This window comes from Podarcis tiliguerta (assembly GCF_965153285.1).
Source record: "Podarcis tiliguerta genome assembly, chromosome: W".
NCBI lineage: Eukaryota > Metazoa > Chordata > Lepidosauria > Squamata > Lacertidae > Podarcis > Podarcis tiliguerta.
In genome coordinates this window covers 6,954,702-6,970,662 of record NC_139552.1, presented here as the reverse complement: position 1 = coordinate 6,970,662, position 15,961 = coordinate 6,954,702, and the positions used below count along the sequence as shown (strand labels likewise).

Below are 15,961 nucleotides of genomic sequence, written 5' to 3'. Positions count from 1 at the left end.
TGGTTTTTCTTTGTTCTGATCAACGCTGAATAAACTTGTAAATCATGCTCTCCTGGGTGCATCTTTTGCTGTGCATATCTGCTGATAGAGTGTGCAAGAGCTCTGGATCCTTTTCAAGCTATTTCTGGAGCTCGTGTCACTAATTGCTGATACTGCGTGTCTACGGGAGATCAATGGACGTCCCGAGATGACATGGAGGTCAAGATGGACTTTGTCTCCCTGGCAGTATCCCAGGGTTGCTGCGTTGAATATTTCATTCCAGCTAAGTGTTAACCACAAGCAGGGTGCTACATTTTATGGTGCCTGTGACTCGGATAAGTGGTGTGCTGGAACGCAGCCCCTTCGCCTTAGCGGGCAGGGTGCAAGAGGGAGGACCACTAACCGCTTACCCAGCGCGCACTGGAACATTTTTCCAGGGGAACGCGGAAGTCTCGTCTGTCTGATACCCTGCTCACTGACGGCGACGGACCGAGGGGAACCAGAGAAATAAACAGGGAACCAGCTAAGGGTAAGTGCGCAAAGGGGTTGAGGCCCTCCAATTAATTGGGAGGAAGAGAAGTCTTGATCAAACTTCTGCGTCTCAGTAAGGGGGAACTGAGTATGCCACGTGGTTGGGTACATCAGATGGTGGTCTGGTGGAGGAAAAGAGAAAGATTGGGAGATAGAGTGTGGTGAAGTATCCAGCGCATTGTATGTGTGAGAAAGTACAGAGCAATCTGTAGCTGACCTGAGTGTGGAGTGGGTACTACTTCGTTTCCCAGTAAGGCGACTTCACTGGGCAAGGAACCCCACGAAGCGAGTGTGTGAGTGACTGAGTGGATACTTCACAGGGCCATACAATGGGAGTTGGAGGTTCAAAGGGGGAAAATACACCTCTTGAATGTATGTTAAATAATTTTAAGAAAGCCTTCTCAGGAGCATATGGAGTCAAAATGACGCCAGAGCGCTTGAGAACGTTATGTGAATTAGACTGGCCGAAACAAAATACTGGATGGCCGCCTCAAGGAACTTTTGATATAAATTTGGCAAGCAAACTTTGGTCCAACATCACCAAAGAAACTGGAGGATGCCCAGAACAATTTTCATATATAGACTCTTGGCTGAGCACATTAAATAATAATCCTCCATGGATAAGGGAATGCAAAGTCCAACGATGCAAATTATTGGCTGTAAAAGCCGAAGCTAGGAAAGGAATCTTGTCAAATAAACTCAAACCCATTTTTGAGGGACCAGAGGAAGAGGTGCTCTCACCTTCACCCTATGTGCCACGTCGAAGGGAGCCTAATCCGAGCACTCCACCAGTTGTAACCCCAAGGCAAGAAAGTGGAACGAATAACGGAGCTGGAGTCACAGAGCTTGATTCCTTGATAGATTATGATAAATATTTTCAGGAGGCGTTGGAGTCCTATAATAAAGCCCAAGCAGAAGTGGTTATTCCACCTGTGAGTCCCAGTAGACCTCCATCTACAGTCTCCTTTAGTGGAACAACTGATTGCCCATCCCAAACCCCTGTACATCCAAGTCCTAGAGAACTATTACAGGAGTTACAGGGAGACCTTGAACGGTCAGCAAGCTATACAGCCAGGCGCATAAAGCTGCTAAAAGAACGCCTTGGGACAGATACCATCCCCTATGATTTGAGGCCCCTAGAGCAAAGCGAAGAGAAAGGTCACGTAGTAGCCCCTCTCAGAAGAGTATTTGATGCACTTGAGGAGCCTGTGCTGGTTAACGGGCAACCCGGACCACGGCCACCTCAAACTTCGACCCTGCAGTACATTCCATTCACGACTACGGATCTGATGAATTGGAAAACACACACCCCGTCTTTCGCAGAAAAACCTCAGGCTATGATGGACTTGGTGACTTCAATAGTAAATACTCATCTGTCCTACTTGGACAGATTGTCGCCAGCTCCTGAATACTCTTTTCACCACTGAGGAAAGGAGAGACATAATTGAAAAGGCACAGATATATTTGTGTGAGCAGGCCAGAGTGGGAAATATTTTTAATATTGACCGTCATCTCCAGGACAACTTTCCCTTGGAGGATCCTAATTGGGATCCAAACAATGCAATACACCTGGCCAGGCTTACCACCTACCACCAGATGCTTGTGCAAGGTATCCGCAGGGCATGCCAGAAGCCCACTAATATGTCTAAAGTCTCAGAAGTAGAACAGAAACCAAATGAGAGTCCAGGAGACTTTTTAGAGAGGCTGCAGGAAGCCTATCGTATATGGACTCCTTTTGACCCTGAAGCCCCTGAAAACAGCAGAATGATTACTGCTACATTTGTGGCCCAGTGCGCTTCTGACATTCGTAAGAAAATTCAGAAATCAGAAGGATGGGAAGGGATGCTGATGAGTCAAATTATGGCCATTGCACGCCGAGTTTATCGGAATAGGGATGAGGCTGAGAAACAAGAGAAGAAGAAGTGGCAGAAGGAAAATATGGTAATGCTGGCCACAGCAGTGATGTGTTACCCATAACACTGTTTCATGTTCGGTGCGCACCCACAAAAAGACATAAGTTGTCACCTTTTGAGCTCCTGTATGGGAGGCCACCCTCCTTTGTTCAGGATATTCCAGCTGACCTCAAACAAATAGGAGACCATGTGACACAGGGACAAGTGCAATCTCTCTCCCGTGTTTTTGTTTTCTCTTAACAGGTGGGCCCTCGAGCGCACGCCGTGCAGCATTGTCGAGCCGATTCATCAGTTCCAGGCTGGCGATAGCGTATGGGTGAAAGAGTGGAAACGTGATCCACTTGCACCTAAGTGGCGTGGGCCTTACACCGTCTTGCTCTCTACTCCAACAGCGGTGAAGGTAGCTGAGGTGACCCCCTGGATTCATCACTCCCGTTTGAAGAAGTCCGAAGGCAGTTGGACGTGCAAAGGTGACCCCTCTAATCCTTTTAAACTGACTCTCTCCAAAAACCCCTGTATCTAGCCCTACGGGGAACGGGCTAGGTCACGGGCAACATTAGACAACCGGCCTGCTGCAGCCACAACCTGGAAGCTGGCTGACCTGCGCACGCCTGAAGCTTGAGGAACATCTGAACCAGCGATTGTAAACGGGAAGATTCTCTTATACAATTGATTGACTGCCCCCCCCCCTTGTGGAACAATTATCAGGGATATTACTCATTGGGGATCCTCGGGATATATGTTTTGGTCTTGGTGGTTCCCCATTTCTGTCACTGGGGCAATTATATTGGGGCTAATATTTTTTTGCTATTGGAATAATGTAATCTTTTGTGGAAGGAATGCATATACTAGACATCAACATGATTTTATTATTAATCCTGATCCCTTGGGAAGGGGAAGGGTCCTTGAATCTGACCAAATTTGCTAAATATGGATTCTGCCAAGACCACAATATGTGGGTAGGCTTAGCTGAGATGGTAGCCAATGTTACAAATAGGACCAATTGCCTTGTTTGCTCTCTTGGGCCAGATGATTCAGAGGGAGGTATGCCCTTATTACCGATACCATTAAGTGCCATTGGTATGGTAAGCGAAATGCCACACCAAACAGAAGTACAGAATTTCCCCGGATGGAACTCAACTTAACCAATACGAGTTGTACTTGTACAAGGGGAATTCTGTGTACATAAATCATTAGATGCAGCTGATTCTACCATGGTAGGCTCTTCTCACTGCCACTATACTTGGGATTATATTAAGAATAGTCAAACCTGGGCAAACGGTACTACCTATCGAACTCGGAATACCTTGCCCTGTGCACCTCCTTTTATTCATGCATGGAAAATGGTGTGGAACATAACTGTGACAGCAAAAGGCAATCTAACATACTGCACTGTGAACTCTATACCCCTTTTGATATTTCGCCTTATGCACTCCACGTACCAAAAACCTCAGCCCGATGGTTGTGGTGGATATGTGGAGAATGGGCATACAAGCAACTCCCTTCCAAATGGAGTGGGACTTGTTTCCTGGGATGGGTATTACCACCAATGTGGATTATGCCCACTAGTTTGGCCAAGCGTACACGAAGAAACGCTGATATTTCTCATATCGCAGGAGGAAGTACCCAAAGTTGGAGCGATACTGATGATTGGCCACCAGAGCGCATTATAGCCTATTATGATCCTGCCTCCTGGAATCCTGATGAGCTGGTACAAGGGGCACAGGATCCTGTTTATAATCTAAACAGAATAATTCGATTGCAAGCAGTGGTGGAACTTGTAACCAATGCAACGGCCCAGAGTTTGAGACTTATTGCACAACAGTTGGATGAAAGTAGAGCCGCCATTTTGCAGCTGAAAATGGGAATGGATTATGTACTTGCCAGGCAGGGAGGCCTATGTGGAGTCTTGAACTTGACAGGGAATGCCTGTTGCTTTAACATTTCTGATAATGGTGAGGCAATCCGTGTGTTGGCCACAAAGATGGAGAGTATAGCACATGTCCCAGTACAAATATGGGAAGGATGGGATATGGGATGGCTCATCAATTGGTTACCTAATGTTGCAGGACTCAAAGGGATACTATTGTCTTGCTTGTTTTTCTTGACGGTAGTAGTAATGGTTTTATGTATGGTGCCATGTATCATTTCATGTTTTAGAAGTAAAATTAGCAAGATGATTTCAAATGAAACTCTACCTCATATCATGGCCCTATACAGAGCTTTACCTCAGGAATATGATGAAGGCCAAGCTATCAAGGACACTTGGGATGAAGGTCCTTGAGCTTGAAAGGGGGGAATGAGGCATCTGATCAAGGTCTGTATTTTAAAATGAGCTTAAAGATAGATTTGCAAGTGTTTGTATGTTTCATGTCAGGCAGAAACCAGCTGGCTAAGTACCCTGGCAGTTGTTTTTCTTCCTGCTCTCCTGAACAAGCCCCCCCCCCCCCCCCCCGATTTATAGCAGTAGCAGGAGACAAGTTTCACAAAGTTGTAAAAGGGAATTACAGGCTGGGAGCAAATGTTACACTGACCCTACATATTACAGAATACAATCAAGCTGCAAAAACACTAATTAAGAGTTGGTAAATAGTAAGATTTATTGTTTAACAGAAAATAATACCATGTGCCTCCCATCAGATTCTAGCCATATTTTCCCAAGGTTTAAGGTATCCTGAGAAAGTTAAAGGGCAATAAATTTTGGGAAGGGCTAATGGGAAAAGCAGCTGGCTGGGAAAGGGGGGTGAAAACTGAAGAGGCTTCTTTTGAAACTGTTTTTACTGAGTTCCTTTTTTACTTTGCAAAGGCCTTTTCTTCTAAAAAGCTATCTATGTTATGTATGAGATTTATTGGCTTAATGTAATTATGTAAAGGATTTAGAAAGTAAGAAATGTTAGATTCTTATGTTAGATTCTTATTTCATTGATGGTGTGTGAGAATGTGAACCCAAGATCTCTGTTTAGATAGAATTTAATACCATGAGCCATTTGTTTTAGCCATTTGTTTTGGAATGCAGGGGCAACAAGGGCAAAAGGTGATCTGGTAATTAAGGTGCCTTGTCGAGGCAAATGTAAGATATATGGCTACTTGTCTGCCATTTATGGATAGAAGGAAATATAGCTCTTTGTCTCCCATAAAAGGTAATAGGAAATGGGTGTATCTTTTATGATTGGTTCTAGCAAACAGCCAATAGGAATTTCAACCAGGCTGATTGGACAGAGGCAGCCAAAGGAGGAGCAAGGGGGCTGGGCTGAGGAAATATAAGTGCTGGCCATCAGGGCTGGAGGCAGCAGAGCTTTGGTAACCATATACCACTGTGTCTATCATTTATTTGTCTGACAAATAAATTATTATTATTATTATTATTTTAAATGATATTTATTAAAAGTTTTATAGTTACAGAAAAAAAAGAAAAAGACAGTATATATATAAAAAAGAAAGTAAAAAAATTAAGAGATAGTACATCAAAAATAAAAGAAAAAAGAAAAAACAATACCTCCACACAACAAGAAAAGCAAAAACATTTAAAAACACGTCCATTTTTCATATCTTTATCTTTCAATGACTTATTTCCTCAACCTCCTCCCACCTCCCATTTTTGTATTCCAGTTAATAATTAAATCAGCAAATCCTTTCCATCTTTCACTGCTTTCTATCATTTAATTATCTTAATTTATTTTAACCTTATCTTGCCATCAAAATCTTAAAATTTATCTATACTTAAATCTAAAATCCTTAAATCTTAAATCCTTAAATCTTAAATCCTTATCAAATTTCTACTAAAGTCATATAATTTCATTCCACCATCTCCAATCATTCCTTAATTATGCTATATTACTCTAAATAAAATTTTAAAATTTCCAATCTTCTTCCACCGTCTCTTCTCCCTGGTCTCGGATTTTGTCAGTCTTTTCTATCAGTTCCATATAGCCCATCAATCTGGTGCTCTTCTATCCGAGGCTCTTAACTCTTCTCCCTGTCCTTTCTGCAAATTTCTTTTAATGCCAAAAATTAAGTCCCAAAGGGCTTCCTTCTTGGCAGCTCCTTGATTCCATCTCAGCAAGTTTGCCCATACTCCATATTCGAAGCTGTAATCCAAAAGATGTTCCAAGACATACTCCAAAGGCCCTTTGAGACTAAAGAGCTCTGCATTTCCAATCTCTCCCTCAGTGCCTCCTTCCATAGGGAAATCTGCCCATCTTCCCTTCTTCAGTCCAAACGGGGCACCGTCTCTCCGATTCTGACTCTCAAGCTCCATCACCTCTGAATTCAGCTTATGTCCATCAATTTGTTTCTGTGGGGCCAGGACCACCACTTGAGTTTCTTGGGATGCAGAAGCAGTTTGTTCCATCTTCTTCTCCAGAGCTTGCCATTTCAAAATTGGTTCCTGAGTCACATCCCGAGTGGTTCCTGTTAAAATGTTCACTTTTTGTTCCAAATCAGATACACTTTGTCCCAGATTATCAGTTTTCTTTACCGTCAAGTCCGTCTTCTCATGTAGTTGTTCCAACAGAGCATTTATTTTGTAAAATGCATTATTGCTTATTCACTAGAGCTTCTTGTTTTTCCATTCTTATCCAGAGTCTTGTCCAAGGTTGCTTATTTCACAGCCCTTGGTTCTTAATGGAAAATTCCACTTCGCTGTTGCAACAGTTTCAAAAGCTCCCTCTGTAGGAAACAGTTACTATTTGTATCTATCCTTGTTATTCCAAATTCAAATCCAATATCGAAATTACTGTTCAACTTTTCTCCTTTTTAAGTGCCAAAAGAACAATAAAAAGGATATATATCACTTATTCAACTGACCATCAGGATGTATTCCATTCCCAGTTATTGATTTTCTCAGATCGTCAAACTTTTTGACAGCCCGATCCCAGGCTTGAAACAGTGGTAAATTATCTCGTCTCCCTCACTCTCCTGCAGGTTTAAACAGTCCACAAAGAATTCCCCCCTCTTCTCCTGCTTCCAAGGGGGGGGGGATTCGATATCTTAAATGGTGAAAATGTAATGTTTTACAAAATACTTTTCTCAGGCTTTAGCTTGCGACGTCTTTGCTTTGATCTGTTTACAAAACGGAAGGCGGACTTCCTGTTTAGACCTTCATGTTCAAATGCCAAATTTAGATGTTTAAATAGTCCAATTTTCTGTTTACTTACGAGTAGTTACTTAGAGTCCAAATGTCCACAGGAAAAGTCGGCGCTTTCTGGCAACAGCAATGTGGCTTCACTCCTTGAAAGAAGCGGTTGATTTGATGTCGCTCCGGAGCCCCGAAACCGGGTCTCCCCGCGAGTAGGGGAGGCGCAAAAGGTACCTGCCGAATCCCAAGTCCACGGGCTTCTTCCACCCGTGGTTTCTAGTGGGTCTCTGCCTCACTGTGGCGGTCAGACCCTGATTTCCAAGGAGCGGATTCCTCCCGAATGGAGGAAATCCGCCATTACCAGAAGCGCCAACCCGGAAGTCCCAAATAAATTATTATTTTAATTTCTCTATTGCTGCGTTGAATATTTCATTCCAGCTAAGCGTTAACCACAAGCAGGGTGCTACAAACTTAAAGAGATTGCAGGTTGGGAATAAACCTCTTTCTTCATCTGGAGGGCTGACCTGTAGCACAAGAGCTATAAGAAATGTTAATCCGTCTGGCCTTTAACTGTTGACGGAGCTCATTTCCTTTTGGCCTTTGTCTCTGCAAGCACCAGCAGAGATGTCAATTTTGACTTTTTGTGGCAGCCACTGAAGCTCTCAAAGCTGTACAAGCTGTTGGCTTTATAACATACAGTATATATGTATGTTGTAAATTTTGCCCTGATTCTTAGTAAATATGTTCCAACAACATCTAAAGCTTTATTCAGACACTGGTTTTTCCTCTGTGGCAGAGGTGGGAAGCCTGTGGCCCACCAGAACATACTGGACTCCCATCATCCCTGACAACTCCCATCATCCCTGACCATTGCCCATGCTGGCTGGGGCTGATGGGAGCTAGAGTTCAGCAACATCTGGAGGGCCATAGGTTCTCCTGTTTCTGCTCTGTAGTCTTTTGGGATGGAGGAGGAATTCAATTAGTCCGGTTTTTTGTGGGGTTTTTTTTTTGCAATGTATTGACCCAGTTCAACAGTCCTAAACTTGTCTGTGGATTGGAACACAAGTCCTCATTAGAGGATGCACTTAGCTGGATTTTGCAATGAAGTTTTAGTGCACAAAAAGAGCACAGACAAACGTTGTTGATGGTTAAAGCACATGTAAAATGTACCTTTTGTGGAAAATACATTGAAAAGCATTGAAAAATACATATTTTGGGGGAGTGCATATAATTTAAGTACAACTTTTTCATGCTATCTTTAAAAAATAATTGCACAAAATAGAATGGAACAGACCTATGATTGGGTGCCAGTGGAAAGGAAAGGGACAGACTTGGGCAGATCTGTCCATTACTAATGGTCACTTTTCTGAGACAAGTTTAATATAAGGGCTTTGAGACTGAATTTAAGAAATCTCCAGTTCAAATTCTTTTCTGTCGTGAATGTGGTTCCCTTAGGAAAACCGCTGTTTGCTTTCTCACCCATCCTGGATATTGCCCTAACTTACAGGATTGTTGTATGAGTTATTGAAATAATGTATCTTAAGTGCTTTGAGCCTCCTGAAGCACAAACTTGAATTCTGTGAATGCTGTGTTATGGCTAGAAAAGCTTGTGTTGTCATTCTTCAGATAAAATAGTGTTTGATCATTTTGGGTATGCAGTAGGAGGAGAAGGAACTAGGGGGACAATAAGTTTAGCTATTTGGCTAAAGTAAGACAAGATGTATATTCAAGGCAACATGAGGTTTGAAACTTTACTGCTGGAGTTTTTGTGTCCTGCTATTTCTTTGGGGATTTTATTTTGCAGAAATAAGTCCTCCTTTTACAAATGCATAAACTGTAAAACAATTTCTCTGGACACTTCTTTTTGTCCGTCTCCTTTAGATTTTCATCCTTTTTGGTATTTTATTCCTTCTTTTTTCCCATCTGTCCTAGGAGAGATTTTCAGGGCATCTTAGGCAAGAACACCCAGTCTTTTGCCTTGTCCCACTTTTGCCCTTTCCTCTCTGCTAGGACTAAGCTAATCACTTCTCTTCAAGAGACCTCCTTGCTGTTCCAGCCAGTAGCATTGTGAGGCCCCTTCACCTGTTTGGCACCCTTCAGAGTATGTCTGGACCCTTCAACAGAAAATTCAGATCATGATATCCAGGATGAAATATATGTTCTGCAGAAAACAGATCTGGACAGGAACAGATCTTTGCAAAGTTAGGGATATCAGACATCATTTCTACTGAGGACAAAGCAAAAAGCAATGGGTTTGAATCCAGACTTTGGAAAATACATAAAATTTCCAAGCACCAGCATTTATATAACATTGGAGTCCTGTGCACCCTATTTTGTATAATTATGTGCTTGAATCCAACTTTTGCCATTTCCCTAGCTTTGTAGTGAACTTCCATGACAGATGTAGACTAAAAATGATTTAAGAAGTTCGGAGAGCAATGGAGTTAACTTCCTGTCTTTCTTGGATGTCATCTAAGAGATTTTGTCTCCTAGGGTAGGAGGTTATTTATTGTTACCATCAATCATGTTTGTATCCTGCTCTTTCTAGGATGAGTTGTGGGCAATATACATGAGGGTTATCATAGTTTATTCTCACAACAGCCCTGTCAGGTAGCACAGGCTGAGGATGAGTGACTAAGCCAAGGTCCTGCAGTGAGCTTCATGACTTAACACAGACTCAGACATGGGTTTTCCAGGTTGACACTTGTACCAACTACATTTGACTGAGATTACATTGAGATTGTATTAGATGACCCACTGAGTTCCATCCAGGGTTGGAATTCCTTTTCACATGTTTATTTTGAAGACCAAGAAATGTGCTGCTGTGGCTCATCTCTTGCACAGGATCAGGGCATTTTCCCTTGAGGAACTGCTTCTGTTCTGAAAGGGTATTGCAGTCACCATCACCCCCAACCCTCCTGAAAAACACTGATGGAACCATATTGTTGTTGGGAAATTTTAAATTCTTTGCTCAGCTGGGTAAGGGATTGCTATTTAGAGTGCTGTCTGGAATGTGGTAGTGTGAGTGCAATGGATAGCTCTCATGACTTCACTGATGAGGTACATTGTGGAAATTGTTTCATTCGGTTGTGTACTTTCTGACGTTTTGTTTATTGTTTATGGCTACTTTTGATATGTTTGTAATTATGTAATATTTTTCAAGTTGTAAGCTGCCTTGAGTATGGTTTTAACTATAGAAAGCCTAGTGGTCCTTAATTCTAATGCCACAGCCTGCAAGAGGCCCCCTAAAATTGACCAGGTTGAAGAGGACAAAAATCTAGAGAAGTCCTTTTGTTTCTTTGAGTAATTCTCCTCCCACCTGTTCAGATGGCTGGTCAAGGTGTTCCTCCAGACCATGGGTAGGCAAACTAAGGCCCCGGGGGCCAATCCGGCCCAATCGCCTTCTAAATCCGGCCTGCAGACGGTCCGGGAATCGGCGTGTTTTTACTTGAGTAGAATGTGTCCTTTTATTTAAAATGCATCTCTGGGTTATTTTTGGGGCATAGAAATTCGTCCCCCGCCCCAAAAAAAAACTAGTCCGTCCCACCACATGGTCTGAGGTACAGTGGACCAGCCCCCTGCTGAAAAAGTTTGCTGACCCCTGCTCCAGACTATCTTGAGACTAGTTTCTCTCGGTTCCAGCACAAGCTCCCTCTTGCATCTTTGCTGACCATTAGGAAGTGGTGTGTGAGCACAGTTGCACCTCTCTGCAGCAAGGTGGACCTCGCCTCCTATCTGTTAGGTTTTGACTATTACTCTATTGCTGTTGCATCAGCACTTTGGAACATAGGAAGCTGCCTTATACAGTAAAATGAAGCATGGCAGCCCCCTGTTTATGCAACTCTCTCCTGAGTATCGTCAGATTGTCCACCACTTTGGTCACATTCAGGCAAAATTTAAAAACTCACTAATCTGTCCTGGCTTTTGGGGTAAGGTGGGGACCAAAGGGTGTTGGGTCTATCTGGTGCTGTTTATTGTACTGGTAGGCAGTTGTGTCATATAGTTCTTTTCATGTTATCTTGTTAGTCACCCTGTTCTCCTCTTTGGGATGAAAGGCAGGTTACAAAAACTATGGATGAATGAGTAGCAAGCCATTTCCTGACTGGTAGCAGCTCTCCAGGATTTGGGGCAGGGCTCTTTCCCAGCCCTACCTGGGGATGCCAGAGATTGGACCTGGGAGCTTTCACATACAAAGCATGGTGCTCCTCTGCTGATCCACAGCCCCTCCCTGACTTGCAGGACTACCCCTACAAAAGCTTATATTTTATTTATTTTTTTAGAAAATCTTTATTAATTTTCACATAGACAAATATACTTGAATTACATAACATATAATACAAAAAGATACAAATCAATAAAAACAATAGAGTAAGAAAAGATAGAAAAACAAACGTAAACAAATAAGCAAATAAACAATAAACAAACATATTACACTTACATAACAAATTAAAATATGTAACTTCCAATAATCCTCATTATACTGCTTATATTATCTGTATTCCTTGCACAGATTCATATTATTTTGTTTTATATATAGATCTATATTCCACTATTATATTTTAAATAGTTCTTGGTTATCTGTATCACTCTATTTCTGCAAGTATCTTATTGTTCGTACAGTACATTTTCAAGTATTCTTTAAATACCTTCCATTCCCTAAATACCTTTTGGTTTGACATTCCTCTAATTTTTCCAGTCAATTTTGCTAGTTGCAGGTATTCTATCATAAGAATTTGCCACTCTGTAATCGTTGGTAAGATTTCATTTTTCCAGTTCCTTGCCACTATTATTCTGGTTGCCTTATATTCTTTTTTATTTCCATTGGTATTATACCTAATAGAAAGATTTCTGGGTTTTTTTATAAATGTAACTTTGAATAATTTTTTTAAGTTCACTATAAATGTTGTTCCAAAATTCATGGATAACCTCACAATTCCACCACATATGGAAATATGATCCTGTATCCTTTTTACATCTCCAACATAATGGCGATCTGCCTTTGTACATTTTTGCAAGTTTAAAAGGAGTGTGATGCCATCTGTATAACATCTTCATACTATTTTCTCTGAGATTGCTGAGCATGCTGTGAATTTTATATCTTTCCTCCATAATCTTTCCCATTGTTCCATGTAAATGTTGTATCCCAAATCCTGCGCCCATCTTACCATTACAACTTTAACTTGTTCTTCTTTTACTTCCCATTCTAATAAATAATCATAAATTTGTGATATGTGTTTTCCTTTATTATGGGTGAAATAAATATTTAATTGCCTCCCCAAGGGGCCCCTGCCTCAGAAGGAGGACCAGGGCCTTGGAAGGAGCGCAAATGAAGGCTCTGTACCAGTCGGGAAAAGACAGAGACCACACCAGGATTTGGAAAAAGCAAAGCCTGATCTTTATTAAAAGAACAGAAAAAATAACACAAAAAACTGTTGCAACAGGGTCCCTGCTCACGCAATGACACGGAGTCAGAGACCCTGAACAAAAGGACTGCCTTGATTCTTATTCTTATGATTTTCATTCAGATCAATAGCAAGGAGGTGGGGGGAAGCGACATGAGTGGTGTGAAGAGTGGATTAACATAAGGTGAGCAGGATGTTGAAAGACTTTCTGGAGGTGTCAATTTGCTGAAGGGCTCAGGTGATATGTGTCGATCTTCCTGTTATTTAATTTTGGATCTGCTTAAAATGGCTTTTCCTTTATCTACAGGAAAACCTCCGCAACTGCTGATAATCAGCATGCAGATGTGAGACTGGATGTTTGAGAAGATGTTCAGGAAATGACTTAAATGTTAATGTGAAATCCTATTCTGCATTGCTATGAATTTGGGTGTGATAGACTGATGTTTGCATACTTTTTGGAAAATAGTAAAGGTAAAGGTACCCCTGCCCGTACGGGCCAGTCTTGACAGACTCTAGGGTTGTGCGCCCATCTCACTCAAAGAGGCCAAGGGCCGGCGCTGTCCGAAGACACTTCCGGGTCACATGGCCAGCGTGACATTGCTGCTCTGGCGATCCAGAGCCGCACACGGAAACGCCGTTTACCTTCCCGCTAGTAAGCGGTCCCTATTTATCTACTTGCACCCAGGGGTGCTTTCGAACTGCTAGGTTGGCAGGCGCTGGGACCGAACAGCGGGAGCGCACCCCGCCGCGGGGATTCGAACCGCCGACCTTTCAATCGGCAAGCCCTAGGCGCTGAGGCTTTAACCCACAGCGCCACCCGCGTCCCCTTTGGAAAATAGGACTGCTTTATTTTGAGCTCATATCTATGTGTATTCATGGTATGGTTTGCAGACCCAGTAGGAGGCAGTGTGGTGGATTGAGTTTTGGCAGCCTTTTGGATACAATATTGAGTAAAAACTACATTTTGAAATATTTAGATTGTTACATTCTTTACAAAACTACATTTTGGGTATATTCAGAAAAGTACAGCATAGTACGGCGTTCCATTAAAGATACATCCACGAAAACATTTTTTAAAAAGATAGCTTCATGGAGAAAGGTACACAGAAATGGCAACAGGCACGTTACGTTAAGATGATGCATTAAAAAGACACACACTATTTACATTCAATGATACGTGAAAAGACACAGTAAGATGGCATATTCCCAACAATGCGTTCTTTAAGGCACAGTTTATTATTGTTGTGGGATTTGGGGTAGGATGATATCATTTAGGATCATTTTCCTTTATTCCCCTCTCTGACCCTGATTCTCTTACGACATGGGTTAACTCTTTCTCAAATCTAGATGTTTCTTTTGCGATACCTTCTTTCTTATTTATGCACACTCTTTGGTTTAACTGAAAATATTGGAGCCAGTCTGATAGATATTTTTTAATTTCATTATAATTCTTCAAAGTTGGTTCTTCTTTTTCCACTTCTAATAGTGTCACTCTCCCATAGGCCACTCTCCCTTCATATCCCTACTTTTAACTGCTATTGCTTCTGCGGGTGAAGTCCACAAGGGTATTTTTGGTTCCAATAATCCTTTATATTTAATCCAAATCTTATAAAGTGATTTTCTTATTATATGGCTCAAAAACCCCATGTGGACCTTCACTTTTTCATATATTAAATAGGTGTGCCATCTGTACCGATTGTCATGGCCTTCAAGATCTAACACGTCAGTATCTTTTAGAATAATCCATTCTTTTAACCATACTAATCCTGCAGCCGCATGGTATAATTAATTCTAAGTCCGGATATGCAAACCCTCCCCTCTCTTTTTTATCTATTAATAATTGATGTTTGATTCTCGGTTTCTTTCCACTCCAAACAAATCTTGCTAATTCCTTTCTCCATTCTTGGAAGCATTTCATTCCTCCCAAGATTGGTATTGTTTGGAACAGGTAAATCATTTTAGGAAGGATATTCATCTTCACTACTGTGATGGGTTTGGGAAGCCTTTTGCAAGAAATACCTCTGCTCACTCAGAGATGTATTTACAGTATTTATTTACATCTGTGTACAAGGTACAGAGTGTAGCTTCATGCGTCCAAATCATCCATAGTAGATCCAGGAAGTGGGAACTTTCGGCTCCTCCAGCAGAGCAGCTTGGGAAGTCACAAATGCCTTCTTTGTTCCCTGCACTTTAACCCTCTCCTGCTGAAGGAACTGGCATCACCTCTCCCTCTGTGCCTGAGCTGGTAGAGTGGTGTTGCTGCTCACCAACATCAGGGAGCCTTCCTGCCGCTTGAGTTCCTTCCTCTTGCTCTCCCCCCTGTGCTCCTCCTGTCTCTTCTACTGGCTCCTTTTCCTCCCCCTCCTCCAGCTCCGGAGCATTCCCTGGCAGCGCTGTGACAACTACTGAGATTCTTCCCCAAAGGGAGAGGTGAAGTCTAGTCCACATTTCCATGTTTTTCTTAATCTCTTTCCAAGTTTTAAAATAATTATGTTCATATAGGTTTATATTTTTAGTTGATATCCAGATCCCCAGGTATTTAACCTTGTTTTTAATTTCCAGGCCTGTTGTTTCTTGTAGTTCTCTTTTCTCTTCTTGTGTTAGGTTTTTTGTCAATATTTTAGTTTTTTGGTAATTTATTTTTATTCCCATTATTCTTTCATATTTTTTAATTAAATCTATAGTTGCTGGTAAACTTTGTTTCGGATCTTGTGTTGTTACCATTAAATCATCAGCGAATGCCCTGACTTTATGGAATTTCCCCCCCAATCACTATCACTTTTAAATTTTCATCCTTCCTGATATTTTGTAAGAGTGGTTATAAGGCTAATATAAATAATAAGGGCGACAAGGGGCAACCCTGTCTTGTCCCCTTTGCGATAGGGATATTTTCTGTAAGGTTGCCATTCATCAGAAGTCTAGCCCTTTGTTGATGGTATATTGCCTCCATTCCGTTTCTAAACTTTTCTCCTAATTTCATTACCTCTATTTGTTTTTTCATAAAAAGCCAGGAAACATTGTCGAATGCTTTCTCGGCGTCAAGTAATAACACAGCTGCC

General features: G+C 41.8%; 1 long non-coding RNA gene across 1 annotated transcript; it reads left to right on the top strand.

The window, feature by feature from the left end:
- Positions 1 to 241: 241 nt before the first annotated feature.
- Positions 242 to 5,389, top strand: LOC310668814. The gene is made up of 3 exons (XR_014506846.1): positions 242 to 508; positions 2,667 to 5,049; positions 5,103 to 5,389. It is a non-coding gene; the product is annotated as an uncharacterized lncRNA (long non-coding RNA).
- Positions 5,390 to 15,961: the final 10,572 nt, after the last annotated feature.